The following is a 22,316-nucleotide window of genomic DNA, read 5'->3' as shown; positions in this document are numbered from 1 at the left end:
GCCTCCATTGTCGACGTAGCTGTTCGGAGCTGTGGCCGCAAGGTCTCCGGTGCCTGTCGTGGTGGCAATCCATGAACCCGGTGGTGGAGACCGGAAGTAAGGGATGCCGTCAAGCTGAAGAAGGAGTCCTATCAGGCCATGTTGGCCTCCGGGACTCCTGAGGCAGCTGATGGGTATCAGCAGGCCAGGCGTGCCGCAGCTCGGGCAGTTGCGGAGGCAAAAACTTGGAACTGGGAGGAGTTCGGTGAGGCCATGGAGGAGGACTATTGGTCGGCCTCGAAGAAATTCTGGCAAACCGTCCACTGCCTCAGGAGAGGGAAGCAGTACTCTGCCAACACTGTTTACAGTGTGGGTGGGGAGCTGTTGACCTCAACTAGGACATTGTTGGGCGGTGGAAGGAATACTTTGAGGATCTCCTCAATCCCACTGTCACGTCTTCCATTGAGGAAGCGGAGGCTGATGACTCAAAGGTGGACTCGTCCATTACCCAAGCTGTAGTCACTATGGTGGTTAGCAAGCTCCTTGGTGGCAAGGCACCGGGAGTGGATGAAATCCACCCTGAGTATCTCAAGTCTCTGGATGTTGTGGGGCTGTCTTGGCTGGCATGCCTCTGCAACATCATGTGGTGGTCAGGGACAGTGCCTCTGGAGTGGCAGACTGGGGTGGTGGTCCCTCTTTTTAAGAAAGGGGACCAGAGAGTGTGCTCCAATTATAGGGGAATCACACTTCTCAGCCTCCCAGAGAAGGTTTACTCCAGGGTACTGGAGAGGAGAATTTGACCAATAGTTGAACCTCGGATCCAGGAGGAACAATGCAGTTTTCGTCCTGGTCGCGGAACACTGGACCAGCTCTATACCCTTCATAGGGTGCTCGAGGGTTCATGGGAGTTTGCCCAACCAGTCCACATGTGCTTTGTGGATTTGGAGAAGGCATTCGACTGTGTCCCTCGTGGTATTCTGTGGGGGGTGCTTCGGGAGTATGGGGTTCGGGGCTCTTTGCTAAGGGCTGTCCGGTCCCTGTACGAACGGAGCAGGAGTCTGGTTCACATTGCCGGCAGTAAGTCAGACCTGTTCCCAGTGCATGTTGGACTCTGGCAGGGCTGCCCTTTGTCACCGGTTCTGTTCATAATCCTTATGGACAGAATTTCTAGGTGCAGCCAGGGGCCAGAAGGAATCCTGTTTGGGAACCACAGGATTTCCTCTCTGCTTTTCGCAGATGATGTTGTCCTGTTGGCTTCTTCAAACCAGGACCTTCAGCATGCACTGGGGCGGTTTGCAGTCGAGTGTGAAGCAGCTGGGATGAGAATCAGCACCTCCAAGTCCGAGGCCATGGTTCTCGACTGGAAAAGGGTGGCTTGCCCTCTCCAGGTTGGTGGAGAAGTCCTGCCTCAAGTGGAGGAGTTCAAGTATCTCGGGATCTTGTTCACGAGTGAGGGAAGGATAGAGTGTGAGATTGACAGGCAGATCGGTGCAGCCTCCACAGTGATGCGGTTGCTTTACCGGTCCGTCATGGTGAAGGAGGAGCTGAGCCAAAACGCGACGCTCTCGATTTACCGGTCGATCTACGTTCCGACTCTCACCTATGGTCATGAGCTTTGGGTAATGATCGAAAGAACAAGATCGTGGATACAAGTGGCCGAAATGAGTTTCCTTCACAGGGTGGCTGGGTGCTCCCTTAGAGAGAGGGTGAGAAGCACAGTCACTCGGGAGGAGCTTGGAATAGAGCCGCTGCTCCTCCACATCGAGAGGAATCAGCTGAGGTGACTCAGGCATCTCTTTCAGATGCCTCCTGGATGCCTCCCTGGGGAGGTGTTCCAGGCATGTCCCCCCGGGAGGAGGCCCCGGGGAAGACCCAGGACAAGCTGGAGGGACTATGTCTCTCGGCTGGCCTGGGAACACCTCAGTGTTCTTCCCGAGGAGCTGGCCGAGGTGTCTGGGGAAAGGGAAGTTTGGGCTTCCATACTCAGACTGCTGCCTTCGCAACCCGGCCCCAGATAAGTGGAAGAAGATGAGACGAGAAGTTGATCAGCAGAGCTGGTGGGTTCATGCATATACAGATACAAATAATTACAAATACAAAAGATTAAAAATATACTTAAAATCTGTTGATCATCTGTTAATTATCTTCACATTAAGTTAATAGTATGCATAACTATTGTCTTTGTATTTAGTTACGGCTACAATATGATCAAATTTAATTCTACTAATGTCAAATTTAGCTGGTAAATTTTTCTTTCATAGGAAAAATCCTTCTTTATTAGTGTGTAAGGATCTATCCCATTGAGTGGTTTCTGTATCCACTTCTTTTGAGTGTACTTCTTGGTTTTAATAACTTGCTTGTTGGCTGGACACAAACATGGCAATAAGTTCCTGTGTTAACTGATCAGACGCCACTTTTGGATCATTAATCTCTTTTGACTGAGAATGCCCTGCATGCATGGTTTGGCTTCTAGCACATCCATACAGTTTTACATACAATCAAAAAGTTAAAACCCCTTCCCATGCGGCACATAGGGTGGCACCGATCTCTGTAGCCCTCAGCCTCTCACCTATTACATAGCTAGGGTTACAGTGGGGGGCTAGTCCTCTGGTAACCACGAGAGTTTGACTCCCCACTCACATCTGTATTGCAGCGTGCCTTGCCAGAAGCCTTGCCATTTTTATGATGGTCTTTGGTATGACCCGACCATGAATAGAACTCCCGATCAAGAGACGGACACGCTAACCACTAAGCCAACTCGCGGTTTAAATACAATACCTACAATCTAAAAATTTGTTTTTATTGCATTTATCTAAATTCCATCTGTAACAGGGAGTGATGTTGCATCCCATTAATACACTTTTTAAAATAGATTATTAGATTCTAATAGAATAGATAAGCCAAAATAATTGGGGATCTTTTTTAATGGGCCCTGACTCGGTACAAGTATGAATAGGTGGGCCTCAAAGCAGAAAAGGTTGAGAACCCCTGGGCTACAGGGCCTGGATCTTGATGCATATAATGCTGAGAGGACAGTCCACCATATAGTGGATGGAGGGACAGCGTGAACGGCGCCAACAACTTGCAGAGGCTGCACAGGAAGCTGATGTAGATGAGGCGGACAGGTTGTTTAATTTTCTCCTGAATGCAATGGCAAACTGAATGATGAGACAGTAATGCAGTATAGACTCCTGTTTTATAATATTTTTAGTTTTATAATTCATGTTTGCAATATTGCTAGTCATTGTTATAGGCAAAATGTGTGTTTTGGGTCCTAAACTCTATATAAAAAGACGTATTACATACTAGTACCGTACGGAAGTCTTACATACACGATATTGATTTATGTTTCATGTTTTCAGGGCTTGTCTTGTTCTCCTGTTGCAAAAATGTTTTTTTAAATGTTTTTTTTTTGTTTGTTTTTAAAACATGTACTTTTGTCTAAATAACTCAATTATACCCCTAGAAAACACATCAGTATTGCCTTGAATCGTGTACTTGAAAACTTGCCGAAATACTGCAAAATTTTAGGGCAAAAGGAAATTCGGGGGGGGGGGGGCAAAAAAGGTGTCAAACGTTAACGTTGAGGCCTGAAGAGCTCGGGCCCAGAGAAGGTGCTGGTCTTTCTGGATATTGTTTATATATGGTTATAACTTGCATTTGTGGATGAAGTAATTAACTGTTTTTACAGACAATGGTTTTCTGAAGTGTTCCTGAGCCTATACAGTGATTTCCACTCCAGAAACATGCCTGATTTTAATTCAGTGTCACCTGTGGGCCTGAAGATCACAGGCATCCAATGTCAGTTTTCAGCTTTGGCCCCTACATACAGAGATTTCGCTGGATTCTCTGAATCTTTTAATGATGTTATGTACCATAAGTGATGTGATCCCCAAATTCTTTGCAATTTTACATTAAGTAACATTATTCTTAAATTATTGCACTGTCTGCCCACACAGTCTTTCACAGAGCAGTAACCCCCCCCCACCCCACCCCCAATCTTTACTTCTGAGAGATTTAGCCTCCCTGGGATGCTCTTTTTATACCCAATCATATGACCCCGATTCCTAAAAAGTTGGGACAAAGTACAAATTGTAAATAAAAACAGAATGCAATAATTTACAAATCTCAAAAACTGATATTGTATTCACAATAGAACATAGACAATCATATCAAATGTCATATCAAATGTCGAAAGTGAGACATTTTGAAATTTCATGCCAAATAGTGGCTCATTGGAAATTTCATGACAGCAACACATCTCTAAAAAGTTGGGACAGGGGCAATAAGAGGCTGGAAAAGTTACAGGTACAAAAAAGGAACAGCTGGAGGACCAAATTGCAACTCATTAGGTCAATTGGCAATAGGTCATTAACATGACTGGGTATAAAAAGAGCATCTTGGAGTGGCAGCGGCTCTCAGAAGTAAAGATGGGAAGAGGATTACCAATCCCCCTAATTGTGCACCGACAAATAGCGGAGCAATATCAGAAAGGAGTTCGACAGTGTAAAATTGCAAAGAGTTTGAACATATCATCTACAGTGCATAATATCATCAAAAGATTCAGAGAATCTGGAAGAATCTCTGTGCATAAGGGTCAAGGCTGGAAAACCATACTGGGTGCCCGTGATCTTCGGGCCCTTAGATGGCACTGCATCACATACAGGCATGCTTCTGTATTGGAAATCACAAAATGGGCTCAGGAATATTTCCAGAGAATATTATCTGTAAACACAATTCACCGTGCCATCCGCTGTTGCCAGCTAAAACTCTATAGTTCAAAGAAGAAGCCGTATCTAAACATGATCCAGAAGCGCAGACATCATCTCTGGGCCAAGGCTCATTTAAAATGGACTGTGGCAAAGTGGAAAACTGTTCTGTGGTCAGACAAATCAAAATTTGAAGTTCTTTATGGAAATCAGGGACGTCGTGTCATTCGGACTAAAGAGGAGAAGGACGACCCAAGTTGTTATCAGCCCTCAGTTCAGAAGCCTGCATCTCTGATGGTATGGGGTTGCATTAGTGCGTGTGGCATGGGCAGCTTACACATCTGGAAAGACACCATCAATGCTCAAAGGTATATCCAGGTTCTAGAGCAACATATGCTCCCATCCAGACGACGTCTCTTTCAGGGAAGACCTTGCATTTTCCAACATGACAATGCCAAACCACATACTGCATCAATTACAGCATCATGGCTATGTAGAAGAAGGGTCCGGGTACTGAACTGGCCAGCCTGCAGTCCAGATCTTTCACCCATAGAAAACATTTGGCGCATCATAAAACGGAAGATACGACAAAAAAGACCTAAGACAGTTGAGCAACTAGAATCCTACATTAGACAAGAATGGGTTAACATTCCTATCCCGAAACTTGAGCAACTTGTCTCCTCAGTCCCCAGACGTTTACAGACTGTTGTAAAGAGAAAAGGGAATGTCTCACCGTGGTAAACATGGCCTTGTCCCAACTTTTTTGAGATGTGTTGTTGTCATGAAATTTAAAATCACCTAATTTTTCTCTTTAAATGATACATTTTCTCAGTTTAAACATTTGATATGTCATCTATGTTCTATTCTGAATAAAATATGGAATTTTGAAACTTCCACATCATTGCATTCCGTTTTTATTTACAATTTGTACTTTGTCCCAACTTTTTTGGAATCAGGGTTGTATTACTTACCTGTTGCCAAATAACCAAAAAGTAATATCAGGGTATAAACAATGTCTGTGTCTTCTGTGATCAATTCAGTAGAAATGTTCAGATCAGTGGCGGCTCCTGAATTTTTTTTCAGGGGTGGGCAATTTTCCCCCGTTATGTCTACACAGACCGTAAATGTCCACAGGACTGAAGTAAATTGACCTAGGTAGCAAATCAATTGGCCGAACTTGTTTTTTGCCTGGTAAATTCAGATATCAATATAGACAATATCTCTTCTCTCCACTAGGTGGCAACACTAAACAAGTTAAAGGTGGCAAACTAAGGTAGCCTAGTAAACTAGACCCACCCGCCTAGCGGCCAAAAATATTTTTGCCTACGAGTGGCAAATATTCACATTTAGTCTGGCTTGCCAGGCTAAAACTAAGAAAGATTCATTGTGAAGCCTTCAAAGCAAAACATCTGGCATCACAATAAATTAATATTACATTACTCATTTATTTTCTCATATTATTCCAGTATTCTATAAGAAGTAGACACAAATTCTTAATTATAAACATATTCTAATTTCTACAATTCTAAAGAATGCAATTGAAGTGGCAGGATATAAATCCAAAACAAGTGTTTAAGTTTTGAAAAAGATGAAGAAAAGCAGAACCATCAAACAAACATGTGCAACTTAATTATGTGGGGTTTTTTTATATGGAATTTCACCATTTTAACAACAAATAATAATTCTAAATAAATTCTGCAGTTTTTTTTCCCAAGAATTCCTCCAGAAAGCCATGCCTTAAAAGGAAATTTAAAGTATTACAAGCATGTCAATGAACACAAAAGGCTTTAGTTATTTAGCTATATACACACACAAGGTTACACAAGGTTTTGTAGTCAGTGCAACTTGGCTTAACAAGTTGGAAAAAAGGTAAGGTGCTGCTGGCTCCAATGAACACATATACTGTACAATATATAAAAACTGAAAATATGCTTAATTTACACCAAGTCAGAGCGAACTTGAGGCTACTGAAATATTCCAAGCATGGCAATGTTAAACTGCCATTGGTAAAACAAAAACATGGCAATGTTAAACTGCCATTGGTAACACGCGCGCGCACACACACACACAAAAACAACTTTTGCCTAGTAAATTCAAATATCAGATATCACTGTACCGTCTGCTGTGTTACTTCCAGGGTGGAAGAGAACACAAGGGTAGCAAAAAAGAGCTACATCACAGCCAGCTAGCCAAGTTTTCTGGTGGTACCAGTTCTTGTTAAAACCTCTTGAGTCGGTCTTCTCCCCCTTCGTAGACACTTGCTTGATGTTTAAATTCGGTCTAGGAGGTCCTAGCTGTTTGATTGCCGTTTTCTCCTCATTGGTACGACGACTAAAGGGAACTTCTTTCAGAGACGCTATCGTATTGTTGCACTCAACACTCGCCACCATCTTCATAGCATGTTCACACATTTCCCGCACAAGTTGCGTTTTCCAGCCCAAAATTATGTTCATAACCCACCAAAATGCACAATCTGGCAACACTTGCGCGGCGCAACAGGCGTATGACGTAAACACGCTGCTTGTGCGAGCACATAAAACCTAATAGAAAATACATTGGGAGCATGATTTTCGAAAAAAAACGTACGTACCATTACTGTCAATGGGAGATTTTGGGGCAAATCTGAACCTGACAGAAATCGCCCCAAAAGGGCGTGGCTACACCAGGCGCGACCTTAGCCTGATTGGACAATGACATTACTGTTGCCGTGGTAGTAGGAGTAGATTAAAAAAAAAATCTCCCTCCCTGTTTGGGAGTGCTTCGCCCAAATTGCCCCTATTAAGGAGCCACCAGTGGTTCAGATCCAGTGGGTCTTTACTTGTGTTTGACAAACTCAGACTTATGAATTAATGTGTGCTTTTTGTTAGAAAACTACACTAACACTTCCTGTGGATAAACTAAGGTGTTTTTTTTTTTGGAGGGGGGGATATTATATTATTTCAGACGGCCCAAAATTTCTAGCTAAGCCCCTGAATATAATATCCCCCCCCCCAAAAAAAAAGACCCTTAGTTTATCCAGAGGAAGTGTTATTAGTGTAATTTTCTAACAAAAAGCACACACTAATTCAAAAGTCTGAGTTTGTCAAACACCAGTATTTTTGTGCCCAAAACGCAGTCTTTTTGAGAACGGGTTCCAGAGTGGAAAGATCTGGCAATGTTGCCGTTGTGAAGTCGTCTGGATGAGTAGAACGGATTTGTTTACAATGACGTCACAACCACATGACTGTGAGTGCTTCACGCCGGGTAGAAGTGTAACGAACTCGATGCAAGTTGTCAACAAATCCTATAACTTGGTTCATGAAACGCGCTTACAAAATATTTTCACTGTGAATATTTATTGTGTAATGGTGCAAAGTGAGAGAGAGAGAGAGAGAGAGAGAGAGAGACTCTGCCCTTAGGGCAGAGTCAATCCCGCCAGCAAAAATAGGAAAAAAAAAAGGAGCGATCTCACCTCTTCAGATGTTGGTTTAAGTCCTACAATACATTCCTCAAAAAGGGCGTAGAAGAGCAAATTAATCCATCAACGTGTAGCATTCAATTTATTCCGGACCATTAAAGACGCCGCCTTCCGCGTAGAATCATACGTCATCCTCGCCGCCATATTGGATAGGTCAAAGCGGAGAATAAAGATTCATGTGCTGCGTTTAACTGTACCAACAGGTTTACCGTCCAAACGAGATCATATGGGATTACCTTTCACAGGTGAGAAACAACAAATTAATCCATCCACGTGTAGCATTCAATTTATTCCGGACCATTAAAGACGCCGCCTTCCGCATAGAATCATACGTCAGCCTCGCCGCCATATTGGATAGGTCAAAGCGGAGAATAAAGATTCATGTGCTGCGTTTAACTGTACCAACAGGTTTACCGTCCAAACGAGATCATATGGGATTACCTTTCACAGGTGAGAAACAACAAATTAATCCATCAACGTGTAGCATTCAATTTATTCCGGACCATTAAAGACGCCGCCTTCCGCGTAGAATCATACGTCATCCTCGCCGCCATATTGGATAGGTCAAAGTGGAGAATAAAGATTAGCTGCGTTTAACTGTACCAACAGGTTTGCCATCCAAACGAGATCACATGGGATTACCTTTCACAGGTGAGACTGGAAAAATACTTTTCATTGTATTTGGTCATTATAATGTAATTTTACGAACAGATTTTCCTGACTTTGTGGCTAATATGAAGTCTCGCGCATAATAGTTTATGCGCATGCGTCCTTACTTCTTCTGTTGTTCTGGTGTCTCCGAAGGGACCGTCTTACAGCACCCCTAGAGGTGTGGCATGTGTATTGCATCATTTTCAGCAAGCGTTGCGTTGCCATATGGACCTGATATTTTACTGATCGTTGCCCATTTGGACGCGATATATTTTTAAATAACATCTCATTACCGTTGTCGTGTGGATGTAGCCTGGATCTGAACACCTCTACTGAATTGATCACAGAAGGCACATCCATCCATTATACATAACTGCTTATCCTGTGCAGGATCGCAGGCAAGCTGGAGCCTATCTCAGCTGACTATGGGCGAGAGGTGGGGTACACCCTGGAGAAGTTGCCAGGTCATCGCAGGGCTGACACAAAGACAAACAACCATTCGCACTCACATTCACACCTACGGTCAATTTAGAGCCACCAATTAGCCTAACCTGCATGTCTTTGGACTGTGGGCACAGAAGACAGACATTGTTTATACCCTGATATTACTTTTCACCACCAGGTGTCAGTATTTAATTAGACACCTACCCAGGCTGTAACCAGTAGATAAGCATAAACTTGATGTACAGCGGTGCTTGAAAGTTTGTGAACCCTTTAGAATTTTCTATATTTCTGCATAAATATGACCAAAAACATAATCAGATTTTCACACAAGTCCTAGAAGTAGATAAAGAGAACCCAGTTAAACAAATGAGACAAAAATATTATACTTGGTCATTTATTTATTGAGGAAAATGATCCAATATTACGTATCTGTGAGTGACAAAAGTATGTGAAACTTTGCTTTCAGTATCTGGTGTAATCCCCTTGTGCAGCAATAAGTGCAACTAAATGTTTCCAGTAACTGTTGATCAGTCCTGCACACTGGCTTGGAGGCATTTTAGCCCATTCCTCTGTACAGAACAGCTTCAACTCTGGGATGTTGGTGGGTTTCCTCACATGAACTGCTCACTTCAGGTCCTTCCACAACATTTTGATTGGATTAAGGTCAGGACTTTGACTTGACCATTCCAAAACATTAACTTTCTTTAACCATTCTTTGGTAGAACGACTTGTGTGTTTAGGGTTGTTGTCTTGCTTCATCACACACCTTCTCTTGAGATTCAATTCATGGACAGGTGTCCTGACATTTTCCTTTGGAATTCACTGGTATAATTCAGAATTCATTGTTCTATCAATGATGACAAGCCATCCTGGCCCAGATGCAGCAAAACAGGGTCAAACCATGGTACTACCACCACCATGTTTCACAGATGGGATAAGGTTCTTATGCTGGAATGCAGTGTTTTCCTTTCTCCAAACGTAAGACTTCTCATTTAAACCAAAAGTTCTATTTTGGTCTCATCTGTCCACAAAACATTTTTCCAATAGCCTTTTGGCTTGTCCACATGATCTTTAGCAAACTGCAGACGAGCAGCAATGTTCTTTTTGAAGAGCAGTGGCTTTCTCCTTGCAACCCTGCCATGCACACCACTGTTGTTCAGTGTTCTCCCTGTTAACCTTTTGTTACAAAATGTGCACTTGTAAATACCTATATTTGTCTATATACCTTTTTAGTTAATCCATGCATTTGTATTGGTTGCTTACAATGTATGAAGAGAGGAGACTTTTATGACTCTGGGCAGATGTTGTGGCAGTTCGGCTGAAGGGGACATGGTGGTGGCCATTAAAGTTATCGGGAACAAAGTTTTATGGTGTGTTCATTTATTAGTTAACATTGGTAGCAGAGGATGGTTAGTCATCATGTTCCACCAACCTTTGGCGAGGACAAGCCATATGAAAGCTGGAAGAATGAAGTTGCGGTCTGGACAAGGGTTACAGAACTTGACAAAAAAAAAACAAGCACTTGCAGTGGCTTTGGCATTATCAGGGAGAGCGAGGGGAAGCAGTGATGGAAGTGCCGGTAGATGATTTGAACAAGGAGGACGGCATTACTACTTAAAGCGCTTGATGGCATATTTCTCAAAGAGGAAAAGGATCGAACATATGAAGCCTACTCAAACTTTGATCGAATTGTGAGAGATAGTAATGTCTCCATGATGGACTATATAATTGAGTTTGAACAGAGATACTTGCGGATGCGCAAGTACAAGATGGAACTTCCCGATGCTGTGTTAGCCTTCAAATTGCTAGATACTGCATGCTTGGAAGTGAAAGATCATCAGTTAGCTCTAACAGCGTGTACTGAATTAACTTTTGCCTCAATGAAATCGGCACTAAAGAGGATTTTTGGAGGGAAACAGTCTGCTAAAACCATGGGAATTAATCAAGAAACTGCGTATGTGACGGAGCACAGGCGACAATGAAATGAACAGTGGTCCAAAAATGATCAACAAAAGACCCCACTGCCAGGCACCAACCCTTTGGACAGGTACGGGCGTAAGTCAAAATGTGCAGTTTGCCAAAGCACTTTCCACTGGGCTAAAGACTGCCCGCATAAAGATCTCATCTCATTTCATCTCATTATCTCTAGCTGCTTTATCCTTCTACAGGGTCGCAGGCAAGCTGGAGCCTATCCCAGCTGACTACGGGCGAAAGGCGGGGTACACCCTGGCAGAGGTGGAAAGAGTACTAAAATATTATACTCAAGTACAAGTACTGTTACTCTGATGAAATTTTACTTAAGTACAAGTAAAATTACCAGACAAAAAAATCTACTCAAGTAAAAGTAAAAAGTAGATCATTTAAAATGTACTTTGAGTAAAAGTAAAACGTTACTTTTAACAATGGGTGTTTTCTGCCTCCATTGTGTTGTGCAAAAATGAAAAAGAAGAGGAAACAAGGATATATGTATATCTCAACCCAGATGTTTTATTTAAAGGAAGTGTATCAAATTGAATGCTTAGGATAATGCTGCATTAAAACTGAGACAAACAAAAAAGGTCAATACACACAGTCATGTCGTTTACATCGCCCTGACCACACACAAAGCATTGTACACGAAATATGAAAGTGAAATGTTGCACCGAAATCTTGTAGCTTGCCTGTGTGCACTGTGTGTTATTGAACAATTCAATTCAAACATTATTTGTTTTGCTTAGTATTCCTTTCTGGCCTGTTGGATGTAGAATGGTAGGAGGACTGATCACGTCAGGTTGGCGAGCTAACTTGCTTGCATGATTAGCCAACCGAATAACAGACTAGTTACCGTTATGTTACAGTACCAACAGGTTGCTACTTCAACATTAGCAATGCCATCCACTATTTTTGGAATATAACCAGCCTATTGTCGGTTTTACTATGGAAAGGAAACATTATGATCAGGGGCGCAGATACGTTTTTTGAACTGGGGGGGACAAAAAACTGGGGGGGACAAAGCTGCCAGCAAACCAACCCTAATATGCCTTTCAAACTTGTTGTGGGTAACCATAGCAACCAAGCTCGAGCTCGCAACCTGTGCAGTCTGCGCAGCTCAACCAACTGAATATCGGTCTTTTTGTTTTATGTGAGTTGTTGCAACTATGTATGTACTGCTGTGCACCTCAATAAACCGAATGGTAATTAGTCTTTTGATTTTTCCGTGAGGTTTGCCTTATGCAAAGAAAGACAGCATAGACGTTTTTTCCTCCCTATAAGTGGGGGGGACCGAACGAGGTGAATTTAAATCTGGGTGGGACGAATCCCACCCGTCCCACCCTCTATCTGCGCCTGTGATTATGATGCCAATGACAATACTTACCTCAACATGCTTGCGCAGATTAGACGTCGAATTTTTGTATGCCGCAATGGTTGTCTTCTTGGGCACACATAATCTGCATTGCATAATGAAACTGTCACCCCTTTTCTCTACGAAGCTGAAGTGATCACATATGTAGGGCCAGGGGTGCACTTCATTACTGGAAGAAATTGCGTTTTCTGCAGGGTCGTTCACCACAGGTTCCTCGGTCTCCTCCATGTCCGCAGGGGCGCTTTATCAACACCTGTGGCCCAGGGGCTAGGCCCCTCATAGGCTACCTGTCAACCCTACCCTTACCGTTGGCCAGGAAAACACTCTTATTTTATTTGCAATACGTGTCAAGCATTTACAGTGTAAGCGCATAATTAGCCTAGAAGCCTACGATAGGTTATGTTTGGCTCAGCGTAGCTGCGCAAGGCCCACGCTCACATCGCTCAACACATCCGACCACAGAGGGGGAGAAGAACGCGTGCATTATCATTACAGAGCCGGTTCACGATACAGAGTGATACTGCGCAACTTTCACGCAGGGGCATGGCCAGAGATAACCACACAAGCGCGCGTGCGCTAATGTAGACCTATGTGTTGTAAACATAAAACACACACACCTACAGACAAGTCCTTTTAAAAAATAAAATACATAAAAATAGCTCGGCGGCATGAAAACAAACATTCACTGCAAGACAAGGTGCCCTAGAATCGCCATCAGTTTTTAATATCTATATGGACTTTGTTGTCAGGATTGCACAGCATGAGATATCAAAACTGTACCCAGATACAGGCTTCAAGTTCAGATATTGCATTCCAAATGAGGTATCCACAAGAGAAATGCGTACGAAAGCACAAGCATCGGGAGAGGGTTGCATAACAGAGATTCTATACGTAGATGATCAGGCCATACTTGCTGGATCCATCAAGGAGCTTCAGAATATTCTTCAGTTGTATGATAAGACCTACACCCGCTTTGGTTTACAAATATCATATGTCAAAACAGAAACAATGGCTTTTAACGTCAATGAGGATATCAAATGTAAACCAAGTATCATTTCCCTTGGCGGCACTAATATTAAAAATGTCCGCACCTTTAAATATCTTGGTTATAATGTCAGCAACTGTGATGAATCCTCACACTTCCTGCATGCTAGGATAAGTGCTGCATTCATGAAATGGAATGAACTGAAACACGTTCTAACCGACCACTGAATACTACTAAAAACCTGTATAAAGTTCCTAGTGGCATGCGTTCGATCTCGTCTCCTGTACAGCACACAGGCATGGCAACTATCATCCAGTGAAATTCACAAAATTGAGGTAGTGTGGCACGGCTTCCTAAGGAAAATGATTAAAGGTGGATATAAACAAAAGAATGCCCCTGACCAAAAGAACACTACAAATGAAGATATAGACTGGAGCTACAAGATGTCCAATGCTGACCTCCGGAAACTGACAGGAACCCAGGATATAAAACTATCCTGCTACGTACAACAACTAAAATATATTGCTCACGTTTGCCGGATGGGCAATAACCAAGTGCAAAAGCAGCTCCTGTTTGACAAAAATGGTTACAAATGGACGAAATGGGAAAATCTGCTGGGCATAGACACCCAACAGATAAGACGTATGATGATGGACAAATCAAACTTTGAGCAACTGCTGCAACTGCTACAGCAGAAGCACCCCTAGAGAGTTTAACTTTTGACAGGGGAACATGATGATGATGATAATGAAGGTACTTGGCTCGGCGGCCACATGAAACGTAAACACCATGGACAGCGGCCAAACTCATAACTCTACAGACCGAAATACATGAAACCAAGTCCTACTAGGGTCTATTTTACCGATCCATGTTCAAGCATCATGCAAGTCTTCCTTCTCCTTGAATAAGACTGTGCATTCAACTGCCTTTTTGACATGACTGCATCGAAATACCACTTGCAACAATATTTCACGCACTCCATCAAGAAAAAAGTTAAACATGATGAACATGGGCATACTGTTTTGAGCATACAATTTTTTAAAAAGAAACTAGCTACATCAAAGTCCTTCAATAAACCCATCCTTTAGCGCAAATGAGCTTAACCTAGTTCAAAGCATGACGCTAGCAGTAGCTGCATAAGGCAAAATCATGTGGGCCTTTCGTCAACAACAAGCCACGGCGGGCAAACATTAATAATCAAGTGTCCTTACCTTAAAACATTGTCTTGACCACAGAACTTCTCAAGTATTTCACTTAAATCCACACGGGTTAACAACACACCCAACACAGCTAACGAGAAATGTGGATCTGCACTAGCTTTGTATTGCTATTCCCCTCAGTATGCTCACTCTGTCTACTGCCCGAACTGTGAACATTATAGGCTACAATCTTTTCATCAATTTCTTCAGCAGATGCCGTTTTAGACATTTTATTATCCCCATCGAAATATGCTATTATACTAACAGGATCATAACTCAAATCACCCAACACGTATTCAAATCACAACTGATTTATTTTACTGTTGGACAGATCATAGCATATCTAGCCTAGCTGCACATAGCCTAGCTGCTGGTAGGCTGATAACTGATAAGTAGCTGATATTCTGAACAGATTGATGATCCATACCTTAAAAAAGTCTGTGACTTTAGGCAACGATTCTATCATTACCTGCATCTCTTTTTTCCTTTTATGCACCCCGCTAACATGTGAACGCTTAATCTTTCAAAGCCTCTAAATTTGTGTCTCTGTAGTCTGCAGTCTTTGGCGCGCTTTCATGCGTGACGTTACATTTTGTTACATTTTATTCTGGTACAGTTGTGGGTGTTCGTTTCGCGAACCACATCCACCATGTCTCTTACAGCAGGCTACTGTGCGCTCATTTATTTCTAACCTTATTTCTATCCGTACATTAATGTAGGCCCACGATTCCGACAGTTTATTATTTTATTAATATTACAAGGCCCCTGATTGGCTGTGGCCCAGGGGCTTGAGCCCCCCCCCTTAAAGTGCCGGTGCATGTCCGCCATCGTCTGTGTGAGACTCGCGCACGCGACAACTGTCCTTCCCGTGATTCATTTCCAGAACGCATTTCCCCTTCTCCGTTTTAGCCTTTTTTTATTTTTTATTTATTTATTTTTTTACACAGTAACGGTTGTGATGTAAAATGTACCGAAGTACACTACTTAAAAGAAAACATACTTAAGTAAAAGTAAAAGTACAATCTTTAAAAATTACTTGAAAAAGTATAAGTATACAAAAAAAGCTACTCAAGTACAGTAACGCGAGTAATGTAATTCGTTACTTTCCACCTCTGCACAAGTCACCAGGTCATCACAGGGCTGACACATAGACACAGACAACCATTCACACCTACGGTCAATTTAGAGTCACCAGTTAACCTAACCTGCATGTCTTTGGACTGTGGGGGAAACCGGAGCACCCGGAGGAAACCCACGTGGACACGGGGAGAACATGCAAACTCCATACAGAAAGGCCCTCGCCGGCCCCGGGGCTTGAACCCAGGACCTTCTTGTTGTGAGGCAACAGCACTAACCACTATACCACCGTGCCGCCCCGCATAAAGATGATCAAATAAAACTGACAGAGGGTTGTAAAACGGATGACACTGAAGAGTACAACATTACTCTCTTTAGTTAAGAGTCACCTACTGAGGCAGAAATCTTTATGACTGAATGCTTTGGATCTGCAATAATAGATACAGCATGCATGCACACTTTATGTGGAGAGGAATGGCTAGATAGCTACATAACAAAACTTAACCAAAGTGAGCTTACCAGTTTAAAGAAGACAGAACAATGCAGTCATAGGCCATTTAAGTTTGGTGATGGAAAAGTGATCCACTCCATAAAAAAGTTAAAAATTCCTGCAAAAATTGGACAAACCAAGTGCAACATTAAGACTGAAGTAGTCCCAGCAAAGATCCCACTGCTTTTGAGTAAAGCATCTATGAAAAGAGCAGGAACTGTGCTAGATATGGAAAATGATAGAGCTGTGATGTTCAACCAGCCAGTAAAACTGGACTTTACAAGTTCTGGTCATTATTGTGTGAACATTATGGACAGAAAAGACAAAAGCATGATGACCATGTCCTTGTAGCTGTTGAGGATACTTTGAATGAACACAGCTTTGAGGATAAGGAATATCAGCGTGATGAGGAAATACTGACAATCTCAGAAAAAATGAACAAAACAGAGAAACAAAACATGCTTGTGAAGCTCCATAGACAGTTTGGTCATGCTTCATCTGACAGGCTAGTGAGACTTCTGGCTACCTCAGGCAATAAAGATCCTGAATGTGCTGCCATTCTGCAGAGAATTAAGTGAATGTGAAATGTGTCAGAGATACAGCAGGACTACACCAAAGCCAGCTGTGGGCCTACCTCTGGCATCTCAGCACAATGAAACTGTCGCAGTAGACCTACATGAACTTGAGCCCAGTGTGTGGTATCTTCACATTATTGACCAGTTCACAAGGTTTAGTGCAGGAAGCATTCTGACCACAAAGAGGGGATCTGAAATAGTGAAGCATTTAATACATGACTGGATAAGCGTGCATGGCCCACCTCAGAAACTGTTTAGTGACAATGGAGGAGAGTTCAACAATGATGAGGTGAGAGATATGGCAGAGAATTTCAACATAGAAGTAAAGACAACAGCTGCATACAGTCCATGGAGCAATGGAATGCTAGAAAGACACAATCAGACACTGACTGAAATCATCATGAAAGTGAGAGCAAGTAATGGCTGTGACTGGGAAACTGCATTGGACTGGGCACTTATGGCAAAGAACACCTTGCAAAATGTTCATGGTTACAGTCCTCATCAGTTGGTGTTTGGACAGAATCCAAACCTGCCCTCTCTGCTGATCGACAAGCCCCCAGCTTTAGAGGGCACCACAAAAGGTGAATGGGTAGCAAAGCACTTCTCTGCTTTACATGCAGCAAGAAAAGCATTTACAGAGGCAGAATGTTCAGAAAGAATAAGGAGAGCATTGCGCAAACAATTGCGCAACACAGATGAGAAATATGAAATGGGCGATAAAGTGTACTATAAGAAAGTGGACTGTCCAGAGTGGAAAGGACCAGGAGTTGTGATTGGTCAAGATGGAGCAGTGGTCTTTGTCAGACACGGAGGAACCTGTGTAAGGGTACACTACCTCAGACTCAGAAAGGTTAGCACTGACGATCAACACCTCAGAAATGACAATTCTGAAAATGATGACACTGAACAAGGAAAAGAGTTAACACAAGCAGCTGACCATAACATGGATATTGATGATTACAATGAAAATTACACAAATGTGGAGCAAAGACAGGAGATAACAGGAACTACTGATAATGATATGAATGACAGAAACTGAATGCACAGGGACAAGCACTAGGGTGCAGAGTACATCACAGCATGCTGTTGATGCTGTAGAGACTCGTAACAGAGAACAGATGATCAATGTCTGTCTGAAAACAGGGCAAGTTTTAAAATACAGAGACAGTGACACGGGGGCTATGCACAGAGCAGAAGTTCTTGGGAGAGCTGGAAAAGTTACAGGTAAATTCAATAACTGGTACAATCTGTGGCTTGTTGAACCAAACAATATTGCTGTTCAAACAAATTCAGTTGATGTATCTGTGAGGGAATTTTTAATGGATGAACATTATTATTCTCTGTGTTTCTGTGTGTTGAGCTCAAGTGGCCTATACTGAGAAAGATGTTTTTTCCTATGTTGTAATCGCTTTTCTGTGGCCCTGATGGTAATGAGCAGGGTGCTTGAGTTCGTCCTAACTACGCATCTTCTCATGATGTAACCACCTTTCCTGACCTTGGTGGTGATAAGCAGGGTGCCTGAGTTCTCATAACTACGCATCCGCCCGCACGCCAGGTGCACGCTCTAACAAAGCTTCATAGAAAATCTTGAGCCAATCACGTGAAGATGCAAGCAGTGAGCGAATGCTTTCAGAGTATAATAGATAACAGCCACTAAAACACAACTCAGAGTGCGCGTACTCTCGGCATCATCAGAAGTGATGTCTTCTTCTATTCTTCTCTTTCCTTTCCTATTTTATATATCTTTATATGATCTACTATAATAAATGACTGAAAAGACAACTGTTAAGCGCTCTGAAGTGTTTATTAGAAATTTCCATTACAATTTGGCGTCCCCTGGGTGGGCCCTATGCGTCTGATCCTCGGACGACGGAACACTCCCAAGGCTACGGTGCGGAGCTGAGAACTCGGACGAGAGACCAGGCCATCAGGGCTCACTGAACCAGTAAGTGATAACTTTGCATTCTTGTGTAAAGAAATTAGTGGAAACAGTATTTAAAGAATGATACAAGAAATGGACAGAGATTTGTCCTAGTATTTAAAGAATGATATAAGAGATGGACAGAGATTGTCCCAGTCAATGAAGACTGATATAAGAGATGGACAGAGATTGTCCCAGTCAATGAAGACTGATATAAGAGATGGACAGAGATTGTCCCAGTCAAGGAAGACTGATATAAGAGACGGACAGAAGTTTGTCCGAGCCCAGGAGGACTGCTAAGCTGTGGTACCATCAATATGTTTGCCGAAACGGATAAACACAATTTTGAGACAATAAACCGTGAGTAGTTTATTGGGTTGTGTAAGAGAATTATCCGCCCAAGTGACGACTGGGTAACGGCTCACCTACTTGAGCGAAGGAAGTACGGGTGCGTGTCTCGACGGACTCACGTTCAGCGATTCGTAACTGGAAAGAATTGAATCTTGCTCCCTTTGTTCTGTGTGAACAACTGGCCCGTCGGAGGAACGGGATAGAGAGGTTCGATCACGAAGTCGCAAAGACATACCGGTGTGCACGCAAAATATTGATGAATTAACAGAGTACTGTCCTCCTCCAAATTCTGAAACAGAGAAACAGCTTTTGTACACATGCGCTAGTTGTCTTTGAGGTTGTTGTGTTAAATGATATACCTACTTTGGTTTAAGGCAAATGTCAGATAAATTGTTTACTAATAAGAACACACCTAAAAGATTATTGTGTCGCATTTTTGGACATAGTCCAACCTGTTCTTTTTGTGATCCTGATAAAGAAACTCAGCTGTTGTTGTCGTCATAACCTATTGATATAGCAGTGTACAATGAGGAACAGAAACAGTAAGTTAGGGAAAGAAAAGAAAAAGCAAGTAAGTGTGAAGCTACATGTGCTATAATAAGAATTGGATGTTCCTATGACAGCCCAAACATCCAGTTTATGAAAACCTCGTATGGCGAGGATTATTTGGCACAGTTTGATATATGGGTAAAGGACTTAGGATTCCCTGGAAAGGGCAGTTTTAGTCCCAGGCAGATAGGACAGTTAGAAGAAAGTTGAAACAGAAGGAAAAAGAAGAGTCTGCAGATAATGTTAAGTTCTTAGGGGACTGGAGGGTGTTTTCTGCATGGAAAGAAGAAACACTTAAGAGAGAGTACAAAAGAGAGAAATGACAGGCAGGGCTCTCACCCTTTTCTCAGTGTTTGAAATTTCAGATGGACCCTGACCTGGAGTCTGCCCCAACACCCTGACACACACTGCCTCCTCAGCAAGGCGGAGCATCACTCCCACAAGCGCTTCACCCACAGAAAAGGGGAGAAGTCAAGACAAAGAAAAAAAAAGAAAAAAAAACTGAGCCTCTGGAATCTCTCCCAGCCTACCAGCCGCCTCCAGCATCAGCACCTCTCAGCGCTTCTCCGTCACACACAAGATCCGGTCTTGCATATGGCGATGGAAAAGACACCCTCCTGGACCTGACCACGTGCTCACCAGTGGGTCCACAAGGCCATAATCTAAAGTCTGAAGTCCTTCATCTTCCAATGATGGAAGTGGCTGGAGCTGATGGTGTGCTTTTAGTCCACAGACCCTGGATGACAGCTGATATCAAGGAAAGCATGGCTTCTCTTCCCAATGTGAGAGAGGTAGGAGGAAAGAGATTTGGTAACGAACTGTTGATATTTTGCAGAGAATTCCGACCGACCACCCATGAACTTCGCTGCCTAATCATGACCAAGATGGGTATAGATTGGAACAAAGTTTCCAAAGAGTGGCCGGAAGCTGACCAGCGAATGACTACACCAGACTGGAGCGTGGCTGGCAATAGTGAGTATAGAGATACTATCACTGCTCTCTGTGTTCATCTGGACAGTACTTTTCCCTTGAACATAGACATTACTAAGATCAGTATGTGTAAGCAAGAAGATGTGAAGTGGTGTCAGCGTTTTTCGCCCGTCTCACTGCCGTGCATGAGAAAAAAAAAAAAACACAGTGGCCTGACCAGACCCGTGAACCTGGCTGCAGTGGAGGGCACTCCTGAGTCTCACCAAGATCGAGCAGTACGCTGCGCATGCAGAAAAGCTGCTGAAAGAGAAGGAGAAGACAAAGTCGACACAAAGAGACCAAGATCTACACGCCGCCACTCTCACTCTTTTCCAGACTGTTCAGCCTGGAGAAAAAGGAACAAGAAGAGGAAGAGGTCGAAGTAGGGGCCGAGACAGGACGACCTGGAGTGACTTGTCCTGGATAAAAGGTGCAACCTGCTACAACTGCAATCAAAAGGGACACATTGCTCGAGATTGTCTCCACAGTAGCAGGCAGAAGCCCTGTGAGGAGTACAGAAAAGCAGACTGATGGGTGGACTCCGGGAACGGGCCCCACACAGAGAACAGGGGAGGTAACACACACACACCTGATGATACACATACACATAGACAGGAGCATTCACATAACATTAAACACATTAGTAGCAGCACCTGCATGCAACAGCAAGACTACACAGAAACGCCCGATATACCAGTCCAAATAAATACACCTGAAGTTGCATTAAGTTTGTTAAAATACACAACTACTCCCTTTTCTAAACTCCCTTGTATGCCCCTCACTGTGTGTGGGCATGTGTTAACCTTTTTAGTAGATTCTGGAGCAGGACACTCAGTGATACAACATGGGGTACTTCCAGTAGACCCACCGCTCAGCTCAAATTCTATTCAGACAGTGGGCATCTCAGGACGACCTGTAACCGAAACTTTCTCAGTCAACCTCCCGTGTGAAAGCGAGGGAGGAATAGTTACGTCCCACTCATTTCTCATCTCACATACATGTCCAGTGAATTTGTTAGCACGTGATTTAATGTGCAAATTAGGAGTAAATCTCATGTCCACTCCAGATGGGCTAACCATTGAAGTAAGTGAAATGTGCGGTGTGCAGTATGGGTTTGGAAGCCCCCTGTATGTGTATGTCTGGCGGCTCTGCTCAGATCAGCTCACACAAACTCCAAAACACCTTGTACAGCTCGCGAGCTTGAACACCTCATCAGTTGACACAGATTATATGAAAGAGGAAGATTTGCATTGTACAGCACATGTTCACCAAGGGCAAGATGTAGAGTTTGAAAAGACTTGGTTTGCAGACCCCCATGCACGTGAAAGATTGACCCTCAAAACTATATATTGGTCTAAACATTATTGCGCTGTGCAGGTCCATTTTACTCGTTGTCCAAACAGCTGCATCAATGTTCATCGCAGTGTTCTCAAACATGTTATACGCGGCCTCGTGTCAGAGGACTTTGAGGTCGGCTGCTGCCAACATGATTTCTTTGACATCATTAATTCTATATCCCATGTCTCATTACCAAGGCCATGAGCCGCCCATTGGAAAGACGTGGGGAAGTGGGTCAGGAAGTGTGCAGTCGATGGCAATGAATGGTCCCAAACAGAG

At 43.1% G+C, this 22,316-nt stretch overlaps 2 protein-coding genes across 5 annotated transcripts in view; both read right to left on the bottom strand.

The window, feature by feature from the left end:
* The window catches only part of atp1a2a (ATPase Na+/K+ transporting subunit alpha 2a), a 431,823-nt gene that overhangs the window by 134,744 nt on the left and 274,763 nt on the right, over positions 1 to 22,316 (bottom strand). Inside the window, exon 1 of one of the 4 annotated variants that reach the window (XM_060906010.1) lies at positions 6,805 to 7,058. The exons of the other annotated variants lie outside the window; for them this stretch is intronic. The gene's annotated coding sequence lies outside the window, so the exon portion shown is untranslated. Of the gene's footprint in view, positions 1 to 6,804; positions 7,059 to 22,316 lie in introns of those variants that run through there. 4 annotated transcript variants of the gene reach the window in all.
* Positions 1 to 22,316, bottom strand: part of sdhc (succinate dehydrogenase complex, subunit C, integral membrane protein) — a 443,337-nt gene that overhangs the window by 319,739 nt on the left and 101,282 nt on the right. The gene's annotated exons all lie outside the window — the stretch shown is intronic.

The sequence above is a fragment of the Neoarius graeffei genome, chromosome 23 (genome assembly GCF_027579695.1).
Source record: "Neoarius graeffei isolate fNeoGra1 chromosome 23, fNeoGra1.pri, whole genome shotgun sequence".
In the NCBI taxonomy this organism is placed as follows: Eukaryota; Metazoa; Chordata; class Actinopteri; order Siluriformes; family Ariidae; genus Neoarius; species Neoarius graeffei.
The sequence above is the reverse complement of the archived record's forward strand: the minus strand, read 5'-3'. Positions and strand labels throughout refer to the sequence as shown.